Source organism: Thermobia domestica, chromosome 2, assembly GCF_964235325.1.
Source record: "Thermobia domestica chromosome 2, izTheDome1.hap1.1, whole genome shotgun sequence".
Lineage (NCBI taxonomy): Eukaryota > Metazoa > Arthropoda > Insecta > Zygentoma > Lepismatidae > Thermobia > Thermobia domestica.
Genome location: NC_137455.1, coordinates 209,689,902 through 209,704,212, shown reverse-complemented (window position 1 = coordinate 209,704,212; position 14,311 = coordinate 209,689,902). Strand labels below are relative to the sequence as shown.

The 14,311-nt window shown below is 34.1% G+C and overlaps 1 protein-coding gene across 1 annotated transcript in view; it reads left to right on the top strand.

The window, feature by feature from the left end:
• Window positions 1-14,311, top strand: part of Trpm (transient receptor potential cation channel, subfamily M) — a 179,584-nt gene that overhangs the window by 89,746 nt on the left and 75,527 nt on the right. The window lies entirely within an intron of this gene.

Sequence of the window (14,311 nt, the reverse complement as noted above, 5' to 3'; positions counted from 1 at the left end):
TTAACTAAAAACTCTCATTCCCATTAACTATTAGATGTTTTCATTCACTTATCAAATAAAATAACTTTTTTATTCCCATTAACTAATAAAATATCTTTTCATTCACATTAACTAATAAAAAAACTTTTCGTTCACATTAACTAAGAGAAATATGTTAATTTAGACCAACTAATACAAAAAGCTTTTATTTCAGATTAACTTAGACGTTTCATATACATTGACTCATAAGAGGACTCCTTATCCACATCAATTAATAGAAAGACCTTTCATTCAAACTAGATAATAACTTTTTCCAAACACATTAACTTATAGAAAGAGTTTTTATTCCAATTAACTAATAAAACAACATGTAATTCACATTAACTAATACAAAACTTATTAACGTTAACAAATAAAACATTGCCATTCACGTTAACCAATGAAAGGACTTTAAATATACATGTGCTGATAGAAAATCTTTTCATTAAAATTACCTAATTGACTTTATATATACACTGGTTAATAAAAGAACTTTTCAATCACAGTAATTAACAGGAAAAAATTCATTTACATTAACTATCGAAAACTTTTTCATAAATTAACAAATAATAAGATTTTTCATTCACATTAGATAATAGAAGAACTTTTCATTCACATTTTCTAATAGGAAGACTTTTCATTCACAATAATAAAAAGGAAACTTCTTGTTCACATTAACTAATAAAATAAATTTTCTTTCACATTAACAAAAGAATATATCATTTACATTAACTAATAGAAAGATTTCATTCACATTAACCAATAATAGAACTTTTCATTAATGTTAAATAATAGAAGGATTCTTCATTCATATTAACTAATAGAAAAACTTTTTACTCACATTAAGTAATAAAAGAACTTCTCATTCATATTAAGTAATAGAAACACTTTTTATTCATATTAAGTAATAACAGGAATTTCCATCACATTCACTAATAAAGCAAGTTTTCATTCACATTAACTAATAGAATAAATTTTCATTCACATTAAATAATAAGAACTAAGAACTTTTATTCATGATAACTAATAAAAGAACTTTCCATTTGCATTAACTAATTAACACACCTTTCATTCACATTAATTAATTAAAGAACTTAAAATATTTTCGTACACAATAAGTAATAAAAGAACTTTCAGTGCACTTTAAGTATGAGAAAGTCTTTTCATTCATATGTCCAATTAAAAGAGCTCTTTATTAACATTATTTGACATTAGAAATTTTCATCCCATTAATTAATAGAGGCACTAAGCATTCACATTAACTATTAAAATGACATTACTTATAAAATAATTAAATAACTTTTCATTCAAATTAATTAACAAAAGAGTTTTTCATTCACGTTAACTAATAAAAAGACTTTTATTTTGCATTAATTATTAGAAAGTCTTTACATTAACAATAACAAATAAAAAGACTTCATTAACATTATCTAATAAAAGGCCTTGTAAGAACTTTTCGTATGCGTTAACTAGTAAATAGACTTTTCATTCACATTAACTACATAAGAACTTTTCATTCACATTACCTAATGAAAACGCACTTTATTTACATTAACTGATAAAAACAATCACATTAATTAATGAAATGAAAATGAAATCTTTATTTATTTATTTATTTATTTATTTATTTAAGAAGAACATAACAGGTAATTCAACCTAATTAGAGTGTTCATATCATAGTTACATAGAATAGCTGTAATATATTTGCAAAATCTACCCTGACTCATACCGTGTATATTCAGAACATTTTTACATTTACTTAGTTTGTTGTACACTGCACCCATCCTCCATGTTGGTGACTGTTTTATTGCATTTGCTCGCGATTTCTTACAATGAAAGAAATTTCTATTGCCCACACGATATTTCCATTGGGTGCCCTGAAATGCAAGGCAGAGATCAAATCATTCCTGTTTAATTTATTTAATATTTTGTACAAGAATATCATGTCATTTAACGCTGTTCTGTGATTGAAAGACATTATGTTAAAATTTTCATTAAAGAAAGTGCTATTTTCATATGTGGGGAAGATGCCTGTTCTCTTGTATACCAGAAACTGCAGAAATTTATTTTGAACTATTCTACTACGTAATTCTATTCTAATAGTCTTCCTTCGTGTGAGGGTTCCATACAATAGATGCATATTCTAATTTTGATGTGACAAATGAAAACTATAATTTCAGTAAAGCATTCGTCTTAAAAAAATTCCTTCAAATTCTCAAAATAAATCCAAGATTCGTGTTTCCAATTTGATTTATATAATGCTTAAACGATAGTTTGCTATCATATATTATATATTACACCCAGATATTTGACAGTTTTTGTTCCCTCTTTATTTCTTACCATCCTTCTTATATTGAAATTTAACAACATTCCGTTTCTTAGTGAAGGACACGGTTTTGCATTTATCTCTATTTATGTTTAACAAGTTGCTCTTGCACCATTCATTTACTCTGTCTAGATCTCCCTGCAAACTAATACAGTCCTGTGCTGTTATAATTCTCCTATATAATTTTAGATCATCTGCATATAGTAGTTTATGTGAGGTTTTAATACAATTAGGAAGGTCATTAATGAATATTATAAAAAGTAAGGGCCCTAAATTAGATCCTTGTGGCACTCCAGAAAATTAAATGTATTCGAATAATCTACAGGATTTATAAACCACATACTGCTTTCTGTCCATCAAATATGAATTCATAATAGCAATTAACTGATTAGAAAAGTTGAGAAATTTAAGTTTATTCACTAACAACGTTTGGTTTACCTTATCAAACGCTTTCGCAGTATCTGTATAAACTACATCTATTTGATTATTACTCTCCAACGTATCAACTAGATGATTAGTGAAGACGTTGAGATTTGTTACAGTGGATCTGCCAGGAACTAATCCATGTTGATAATACGATTTCAGTTTAACGCCCCACAAATACCGGTATGTCCTTAAGGCTAAAGGAGACTGATCATTTAAGGCTAGTGAATGATGGTAGAGGAATCAATGGAATGAGAATATGGCAAGAAATTGAGGTACCCCAAGCAAACTCCTGAACAGGATGTTCGCCATTTGGCCTGGGATCGGAGCAGGGACTTCACGCGCCAGAGGCAAGTACTCTACCACTGAGCCACTGTGCTCTTGCACATTAATTAATTTTAAAAAGCTTTTCATTCATATTAACAAATAAAAGATCTTTCCATTCAGATTAACTAATAAGGGAGTTTGTATTGCACATTATCAATTAGAAAGACTTTTCACTCACAGTTACTAACGAAAGATCTCTTCATTCACTTTAACTAATAGAAATATTTTACATTGGGATTAACTAATAAAATAACTTTTCACTCAGATTAACCAATAAAATAACTTTTCATTCAGATCATCTTATAGACTTTTCATATACATTAACCAGTTAAAAGATTTCCCATCCACATATTCAATTAATAGAAAGCTTGTCATTCTCATTGACTAATAAAGGGACTCGTCATTCACATTAACAATGAAAAAACTTTTCATTCACATTTACTAATAAAAGAACGTTTCATTCACATTGACGTATACGAACACTTCATTTCAATTTACTAAAAGAACTTTCCATTGACACTAACTAATAAAGAAACTTTCCATTCACACTAATAGAACAACTTTCACTTATATTTATAGCAAGAGAACTGTCCATCAAATTCACTAATAAAAGGACTATTCATTCAAGTTGACCCATTTGTGCCCGTTCTTTCCCCTCCGACTTTGTCCATTTTCATACATGCTCTTGCTTTTGACTTGTTATTTGATGAAATTTCAGTACCGGGTGTTTCTTAAAGTTTCCACTCAGTAAAACAGTAAAACATAAACAACGCCTTGGGCAAACTTTGTACCATTCCTAGGAATGCATTGCATAAAATTTTAACAATGCAAATTTAGTTTTGTCTATCAACATACACTTGCAAATTAATTTGTCCACATAAATGCAGTTTGAAGAAACGCTAATACATGTAGTATTTTTCTTTTAAAATTGTAATTAGCTTGCAATGTTAAATGAAAGAACATGCTACCTTGACAACTAAATTTTCATATGCGGTCACTAATACATTATGTTGCAATATATACAAGTATATTCTCATTGCCCTTCCATCTTTTTCTTCAAATCTACAAGTTTCACTCTTTTACATGGAAAGAAACTGTAATGTAAAGTCTGTCCACATTTCTTGTGTGATTAATTTTGTTTCTACACACTGAGCATCTGTTTTGTACTGTTAGTATTATATGTTCAGCATTTGATGCTCGCACTACATTCGGAACATTTCTACCCATATTTGCAAACCGATTTGATCCGAGACTAATATTATAGTGCTAAGTATCAACAAAATAATGAGTGCAATTTTCCTTCTAAAAGCTAAATTGTCCAATGTGTTTCCACGAGCTCTTTCCAAAATCTATGAATTATTTAAAGCCGTATCAAACATTTAGAATAGTACGTAATTTTCGAAAACTAGTTTATTGACTGATATTATACTAGTTACATGATTGATATAAGCTTAGAAAAATATAATTATTAGAGTAGAGATCCTTGTTATTGATTTCCTAAATCTAACTGTCAACAATTAATATGTTAGAAAACGTATTTAAAATGTAATCACACTTACGGTAAACTCAAACCATTCGTGTAAAGTTCGATTTTTTTTTAATTTCTAAAATATGATTTTTTTCTTACTTATTTTAAGCAGATGCTAAAAATTGATATATAGAATCAGACAACTCGTCCCAAAATGATATAATATTTGCCCAAAGAATCGTTAATGAGCCACTAAAAATCACATGCAATAACAAGGAGTACATAATATTAGTGCAAAACAAATGATTTTCGACGTGGCAGACCGCTCTCTAATCTAATACTAAAACCACAGAGCATAATAAATAGTGTATTACTGTAAAATACATAAATTATTCTACGACTCTATAGCGACAATTACATTAGAAAGAAAACCATGTCATCTATGCGAGAACTATGAATTTCCGGTTTCCTATTGTTCAGTTAGACAATAGAACATCTTTAGAAATGTCCTATTTATCTTCAAATGCCCTTTTAACTTTTAAATAGATAGAAACCTATGCATTTTGTATGATTCAATTATTGATAGATGCAGATTTTTGCCATACTCTGCAATACCACCAGATTGACAGTGTTGTTAACCCAACATAAAATTGTGATTGTTATAACAGAATTATAATCTTTACCTCTATTAAAAACCACCTGAGTAATTGGATGTAACACTTATCTAAACAGTTTTTCTGAACAAAGCGTTTTTAAAATAATTTTCAATTCCTTATAACGTTGTTGTTAGTCATCCTTAATACGTGATATCATGATCATAGCATTAGACACTAAAGTACTTTGAATGTATACTTCCCCAGGATGGTCACCGGGTCTTATTGAATCACCCGGTATATATATATATATATATATATATATATATATATATATACAGGGTGGTCGTGCATGAATGTCGGAAAATTCGGGAGATGAATCTACAGGTAAAAACAAGCAAAAAATGTCATATGAACATTGGGTGAATGCGGCTTCGTTTGGACGCTAGAGGCGTCTGAAATGTCACCTTCCGAGGCGGAAATTTGCAATATCTCAAGAACGGAGAGAAATACGAATGTCGGGTCAAAACATATCAAACGAAACCCCATCCGAAGAATCCAATTATGCATAAGTAATGACGAAACAGTGGCGGCGCTAGAGGGGGCACAAAGAAAGTGAATGAGACACGGAGAAAAGTGAACAATTTACACTGAAAAATTGTAGGAGGGGATGTTACTTGGAACATGCAACAACAAATGTTAATGAACAAAGGCAACAACGGCTAGTCTGTAGGGACATTATGGGAGGCGGATTGTAGGAATACAGTATCTTTGTAATGGTGAGAAATAGGAATATCGAATCAAAAGATATCAAAGGAAATCCCATCCGAAGAATCCAATTATGTATAAGTAATGGCGAAACAGTGGCGGCGCTAGAGGGGGCACAAAGAAAGTGAATGAAACACTGAGAAAAGTGAACAATTTACACTGAAAAATTTTAGGAGGGGGTGTTACTTGGAACATGCAACAACAAATGTTAATGAACAAAGGCAACAACGGTTAGTCTGTAGGGACATTATGGGAGGCGGATTGTAGGAATACAGTATCTTTGTAATGGTGAGAAATAGGAATCTCGGGTCAAAAGATATCAAAGGTAATCCCATCCGAAGAATCCAATTATGTATAAGTGATGGCGAAACAGTGGCGGCGCCAGGGGGAGCATAAAGAAAGTGAATGAAATGCGGAGAAAGGTGAACAACTTACACTGGCAAACTGTAGGAGCGGATGTTATATTGAACATGCAGCAACAAATGTTAATGAACAAAGGCAACAATGGCTATGCTGTAGGGACACTATGAGAGGCGGAATGTTGAAATACAGTATCATTTTAACGGAGAGAAATAGAAATGTCGGGTGAAAAGATTATGCACACATACTGTGGAACAGTGGCGGCGCATGGGAGCTGCAAATAAACTGTTAAACACTCTTAGTGATGAAACGTGCAGATCGTAAAAAACATGTATGGAAGATGAGACCCAGTGTACTGTAAAAACAAGAGGTATTGTACTTACCATGGTCAACATAATGCCATTCTATAGCAGCTGTTCAATATGTCCTCCTTGTTCTTCGAGACAGACAGTTACACGATGGCGTAAGGATTCTCTGACTGGTGCCAATATCGCTGGCGTTTGCCGTAATGTGGCAAATGCAGCACATACACGCTGGCGAATATCTTCAACATCATGCAGGGGCCGTGTATACGCGAGACTCTTCACGTAACCCCACAGGAAAAAATCTAGGGGATTCAGGTCGGGTGAACGTGGGGGCCATGCTTGTCTTCCACCACGACCTATCCACCTGCGTGGAAATGATTTGTTCAGATATGCACGAATGGTGTGACATGAGTGGGTAGGGGCGCCATCATGCATAAACCACATACACTGTCGTGTCCTCAGTGGCACATCTTCAAGCAGAATAGGTAGGATCTGAGTCAGAAACTGGAGATACGATATTGCGTTCAATCGCTGTGGTAAGAAGTGTGGTCCCACAACGTTGTCGCCAATAATATCAGCCCACACATGCAATTGGAAACGCTGTTGATGCTTCGTCTCTACAATTGCATGCTGGTTGTTGAGTGCCCATCGAGGCCATTGTGGAAATTTGTGATGCCATCCCGTGTGAATAATGCCTCATTCGAGAACAATACCTGTGTTACAAAGGCTGGTGATACACGGCAGCGGCGGTATAACCAACGACAGAAACGTCGTCGGGTTTCATAGTCACCATCGTTTAACGCATGCGTTCGTTGTACGTGGTATGGTCTGAGATTATTACTATGCAAGATGCTTAGCACGACTTGATACGAAACGTGTTCCTGCCTTGCTTTTCGTCGGGTACTAATACTCGGGTTCCGGGTCACATGTCGGAGTACCCTCTCTTCCAGTGGGGGTGTTCGAACGCGTCGACGTCTCGGAATCTGTGTTGATAAGAAGGACCCAGTGTCCCGCAATCGCTGATGAATACGAATAAACATCCCCGGTGCTGGAATTTGTCGATCTGGGTAGCGTTCCGCATATAACTTATGTGCTTCTTCTGCATTACCTTCCGCTAAGCCGTACATCAAATGCATATCTGCCATTTCGGCGTTAGTGTATACTACCCTATTTATTGTGGTGCATTACACATAGCACTTGTCCGTCCCGCGCTTGTCAACATCAACACTGTTTCACACGACACAAAGTAAACCACATTCACATACACATGGATCACTGCCCTGCCTGTAGAGTTTAGCACTAAAACGCTTGTGCTGTTACTGTCATTGCCCCATTCAGTACGAATCAACTGTGCGCTGTCCTCTGCACCTTCGATGCGAACGCTCTCGTTATCCACGCTTTCACTACTCCTATAACTAACTCTACTACGCGACGCTCTGCACGCCCCCTTGTTCCACCTACTGTATCTATGCGCCCTCTGTCGTCGGACATGTATCACACAGCACACCTAGGGTTGTATTCCTTGTTTCCTGATTGCTTTCAAATAGTTGTGTTTCCATCAATTTCAACTTTTCTCCGCATTTCATTCACTTTCTTTATGATTCCCCTGGCGCCGCCACTGTTTCGCCATCACTTATACATAATTGGATTCTTCGGATGGCATTTCCTTTAACATCTTTTGACCCGACATTCCTATTTCTCACCATTACAAAGATACTGTATTCCTACAATCCGCCTCTCATAAAGTCCCTACAGACTAGCCGTTGTTGCCTTTGTTCATTAACATTTGTTGTTGCATGTTCCAAGTAACATCCCCTCCTACAATTTTTCAGTGTAAATTGTTCACTTTTCTCCATGTTGCATTCACTTTCTTTGTGCCCCCTCTAGCGCCACCACTGTTTCGCCATTACTTATGCATAATTGGATTCTTCGGATGGGGTTTCGTTTGATATGTTTTGACCCGACATTCGTATTTCTCTCCGTTCTTGAGATATTGCAAATTTCCGCCTCGGAAGGTGACATTTCAGACGCCTCTAGCGTCCAAACGAAGCCGCATTCATCTAATGTTCATATAACATTTTTTGCTTGTTTTTACCTGTAGATTCATCTCCCGAATTTTTCGACATTCATGCACGACCACATATATGAAGATTTTAAGAAAAATTGCAGTCAAATTATGCCAAATATTATATACTCACAAATACAGTACGGGGACCCACATGAGCTTTGGGAGGCTCGGGCCCCCTCGGGCTCCCAAGGATCAACGCCCTTGCCTCCAGTGTTTGTACATTTCACTTCCTACACAAAACTGCACGCAGTCTACAAATATTGATATTAGAATGATGGTACCGGGTAAGTACTTGGTATGAATTACCGATATTTGTAAAGAAAATTAGATCTGTGTATTTTCTGATATCGGCACAGGAACTACATTTTGATAGTTTATCATATGTCCCACAAAAATGCCAACTAAGGAACAGAAGAAAAAACGTGAATGATTTGCCTTGGTTGTTCTTTATGTCCAAGAATATCATCCCAACCGTAATCAGTGGAAGATTTACAGGATTTGGGGCTTTCAGGCTGAAGCCCACCTAAATTGCAGGATTTCTTTTTAAAAATCTAATGTTAGTCATTTCTATGCGTATAAGCTTCAAGCCTCCCCCCCCGCCCCAAAGTCTAGTGATTTCTAAAAAAATAAAGCCTTTCTGAGTGAAGCCCCTCTCAAACTATTTTCCTGGATCCGCCACTATTCATAATTTATTTTCCAAGTTGAAATACATTCCGGCATCTATATACAGGAAATTTACCTAAAATTAGAAGGCAGGAGGTATCAATAACAATGATTTCCTATCTAAGGGGCTACTTTGGATCGGTGCAAAGTAACCCCGATTAGAGGTTAAAACCGTCTATTTTCCAGTTTTATATTTTCTATGACATTAATACGTTTCACACTTCAATTTCAAGTATTGCTTCAAAGTACCATTATACACAGTAGCATTCTACGAAACTTACTTAACTTTCAAGGAAATTCTTTTAGGTGATATCTTTCAAATTTTGTCGGACTTCACAGTGACTGCTTTCCATACCTCTACAACAACAAACCTTCCGGGTAATTAGAACTGATGCTAACCGCCAATATTATAGCCAAAATACAGTTAAATGTTCTATCTTACGTTGGCAGTTGAAACTTTCTCTTTACAGTTTATGGCTTTACCGACAGAGGACTGTGCAACTCTTTTGATGTTTTGTGCAAAGTTACCCCTAAAGTGCAAAGTAACCCCGTCTTACAGTACCAATTATAAATATGCATGTATGCAGATTTCAGAATGTGTTGACAACACTGGTTTGTAATACTGATATGTACCACTACTTCATCTATATAGCCTGATATATATATACAACATTTTCACCTAGAAATCAGATTCATCTATTGTAATATGAGTCTCATCTCTTCCCTTCCCAGAGTAAGCCCCTGTCAGCTCCCTTCCCAGAATGTATGTATATATATATATATATATATATATATATATATATATATATGGGAACCAGTGACGTATTTACGATTTTGTTTCGGGGGGCTTTGCTAACTTTTTGCTGGAAAGTGAAAATTCTGCAAAATATTTCATTATTTCATTTACTTTCAAATAGTACGTAAAATTTCGGGAGGCTTAAGCTCGGAAGCCCCCCTGAAATACGCCACTGATGGGAACTGTCTTACCCGTGCCCCCTAAAGTTAAAGATAGATTTGCGCCGCGGCTTGTAACAGTCATTAGATTATGCAAGGACAAGCAGACTAATTTTTCACTTCCCAAAATTGAACTTCTTCCCCACATATTATACAGTATTATGTACTTACATATTTTGTCTTCTTCATGAAATAGTTGTATAACGTTTTCTGCTTCCTTTTTTTTCTATCGCTTTACAGAAATTTTTTATAACTTCATTCACAATCACAATGTATGTTCTGTTAGCAGTGTATTTTCTGTTAAAAGTTGAGCTTCTAAAGTGATGATTGAACAGCTTGCATTTCACAGTCGTTGATTCCTTCGACTTCGAGTAATCCAAACGAGTCAGAAGGCGAATCTATTGTTTATAATCACACAACTACTCTACCAACAATTACTCACTCTTGCGCCGCGCCACCGATTTATTGGACAAATATAGTTTTTTCTTCTTTTTTAAACAGTGTTGCCAATTCAGCGCGATTTCGTCAAATATTTTAGCAACAACATTTGGTTCATTTACAATTTTTAGAATAATGATTTAGAGATTTAAATCGAAACAGAAGTTTGGCGGATATATTTAATAACTACTTTTGTGAGTTTTTATTTTTTTTTTGTCGCTTATTGTTCTTGTATATCTTTTCTTTTCTTAAATTTTAACAAAACACGAATGATCCTTAACAATGTTTCCATTTCTTTTTTTTTTCATTCATTCATTCTTTACTTTTTCTTTGCTTTTTAAATGGTCTTTTTCATTCATTCTTTCTCCTTTGCTTTTAAATGGTCTTTATCCTTTTACGCGCGAAACTCCAAAAACAACAGAAACAATACACGAATTAGCTCCTTTACACAGAGGAAGAGTATTATGCGTGATATAATTTACATATTTACGTACTGTAACACAATAGTTTCAGGTCAGGTAGGGGTTTATCAATAAAATAGATTTGCTAAAGAGAGATACGCATTAGTAGAAGGGGAAAATGAATGACATATAAAAATAGGAGAACCGACTTCAACTTACCATTTTGGGCCCCCCAGGATCGGCGCCCCTGGTAGATTGTATTCTTGAGAACTTAACAAGACATCTACAGGGAAACGCTGAGAGTTCGAGGTGATTGATCACTAGGCTTTAACAGTATGTGAGATAAAAGAAAATCGTTCTTCATGAAAGAGAGGCAATGACGTACAATCTTTCGTAGGTAATAAATTATGATCATAGATCATCGCATTTTGCAATCCACTTTCTCGTTTGCATTTCACTTCTAAGATTTTGTGTAGCAAACTGCGATGCGGTCCCATTTAAATAAAATCCTGATGAATAATATGTGCTTTCTTTATTTCAATTTTCTTTTAATTAACTGTGTATTCACAATCACACGTACTTTAAGATGGAAAAAATACTTTATCATCATAAGATATATGGCTGAAGTAAAGGAATCCATCAGAGGAAATAAAAAAAAAATAATCACGTACTAGAAAATAAGTAGGCAGAAATGAATTGAAAATAAACGACCAGAACAGTAAACATGAATGGTACAGATGAACGCTATTCGAAACCAGGGTTACACGATCTCATGATAGTGTTGATAGGCTGGAAGTAGGTGGAGTTTAGTGGAAGCAAATTAAACTAATGAGATAAGTTGGACAGTAAATGTGTGTGAGGGCGAAATCACAGTAAATAAAGATAAAAGTTATATAAGATTTGATAGAAAACAATTTTCTTCATCATCTGTTATTAATTCCCTTTCCTTCACTCTTACTGCCTACTCGTTTCGTTAGTTTTATCTCTACTACACTCCATATACCATTAATTTGTAACACTTTTCCGTGACTATGTTGCATTTTAATATGATACCCACCGAATCATTATTTTTTCATTCGTCAATTTTTCCTTTTTCTCTCCCTTCCCAGTCTTCATCTATACCTGATGAAGTATGTAGCGAAAGTAGTTGTAATGTATGTATTCACAATTTTCTGGCAATACATAAACATCAATCTTTTTCTGTTTAGTGCCAATAGTGGTGATTACTGTTTATCAGGAGCTTTCTAAATGTGCTTCTCAAAGCAGCTCGAGATGATCAGCGAGACATTGGGAAAAAAAAATAAATAGAATGTTATAAATGTTATAGCTCAGAAATTATATATTTGTACAAAGACAGATATAAGTACAAATTATTCCAAGTCGAGACCTGTAGCTACTTTTTCTCTTTGATTATCTCTTAATTTTAATATGTGTTACTGGTAAAATAGTATGTTGTTGGCAAAAGGTATGCAACATACAGATAGATTTTTAAAAGTTACCAAAATTATTGTCCTTGAATTTAGTCATACTTGTTTGTAGATTTTATATGTAGACTTAGTGAAGGTTTGCCTATGAAATGTTGTATCGGGTTAGGAAACCATCTATGTAAGGTGCGAATTGTAATTTGGATAGTACCTAGTGATTGTATATATATATATATATATATGGATTCCTCATAGTAGAATATTGAAGATGTGGATTGGAGCTAAACACATAAAGCAGTTGAAATGATAGGCTTATTTTAGACTAACGATTATTTGTGGCTATATTTCTTATCTATTTCGTGACATTTATCATTCTAAATCACTGACTATTGTTACTAATATCGTGAAGTCTCCTTTTTGGAAAGTATTCAATATTTTATCTTATTAACAAGAAATTGATCACAAATTTGGCGCAAATTATTGAGAGTTAATTTATGCGTCATGTCTAGCTTGTCAGTACTAAGCTTTTCAGTATCGATAAAACTATAGCAGAATATACTTGGTGCATTTTGACAAACTATATTTAGCGAGCCATATTCCTTAGCGGAAAGTATCAACTCAATTGTTACTGATTCGCAAGCGTATGAGGAATTTGCATCCTTTATTACCCTGATAAATCTTCAAAAATGTTTGAGGAACTAAGTTCGCTGACAAAAACACACGCTCTTGAGTTACAAGATGAATGAGGTTATTGAGGTTTATTTATTTATTTATTTATTTAATCTAACGCGCCATAACGAACATCACTCCAATAGTTAAACTCAGGAGGCAAGCAATTTGTTGTAATTTCTCGTATTGCGCAGATCACTCTTTAAGAGATCAAGTTGTGCATGGTGTCCCAAATGAGTCCTTCAGACATCTACTATCAACCACAAGAAATCAGAAAATAATCGATTTGGCTGTGGCGTTTGAAAACACGAACAGGTATTTAAGAATTGTTAAGATCTCTTTTGAATATTATAGTTCATTGTCAAAAGTTGAAAGCAAATCATCTTCCTTGAGGTCCAAACCATCAATTTCCTCTTGTGATTCATGTAAAAGAAAACCACAAAATAAAATATGGAAACTGTAAATTGTTTCATACTAGAGGTAAATATCCAATTTGAGGAAAAGTTTGTTTTCATTATGGCGCACGCAATGATTTTGTATCTATTTGTCATCATGCCAAGAAAGAGCAGCAAGAGAATGGAGGATGATAACGTTAACCAGAATCCTGTTTATTATGACACAAAATTAAAAGAGTTGATAACGTTAGTGGAATTAATCCAAATTGCTGTCTTTTCCATAAATCAAAAGTCGGTTTTAAGTTAAGAACTGAGATTTCTGCCCATTTCTTTTCGTCTGGCAACCAATATAGCATTGAACGTTATCAAGCTAGGGAAGAAGAAGAGCCAATGGTTTTCGATTCGAGCAAATGCTGCCGTTCATATAAATTGTTGACTTCCGAAGGAAGAAATTAAATAGAAAATGCACCTAAGTGCTTGCAGAAAACAAGAAGTAGAGTTTATTTGAAAAGCTGGTTATCCTGAAATCAAAGTGGCATTGTGTAAAGCAAAGTTTATACCTTATAGAGCAAATAGTGAAATATATTCTTGTCTAATCACAGAACTTAGTTTTTCTTGTTGTTGTAAATTAAATCAAATTGTATTTATAATATTTCGTGCCTTTTTTCCTATTCTTGTATGAAGTGGAATAGAAAAATTATATATTACGTA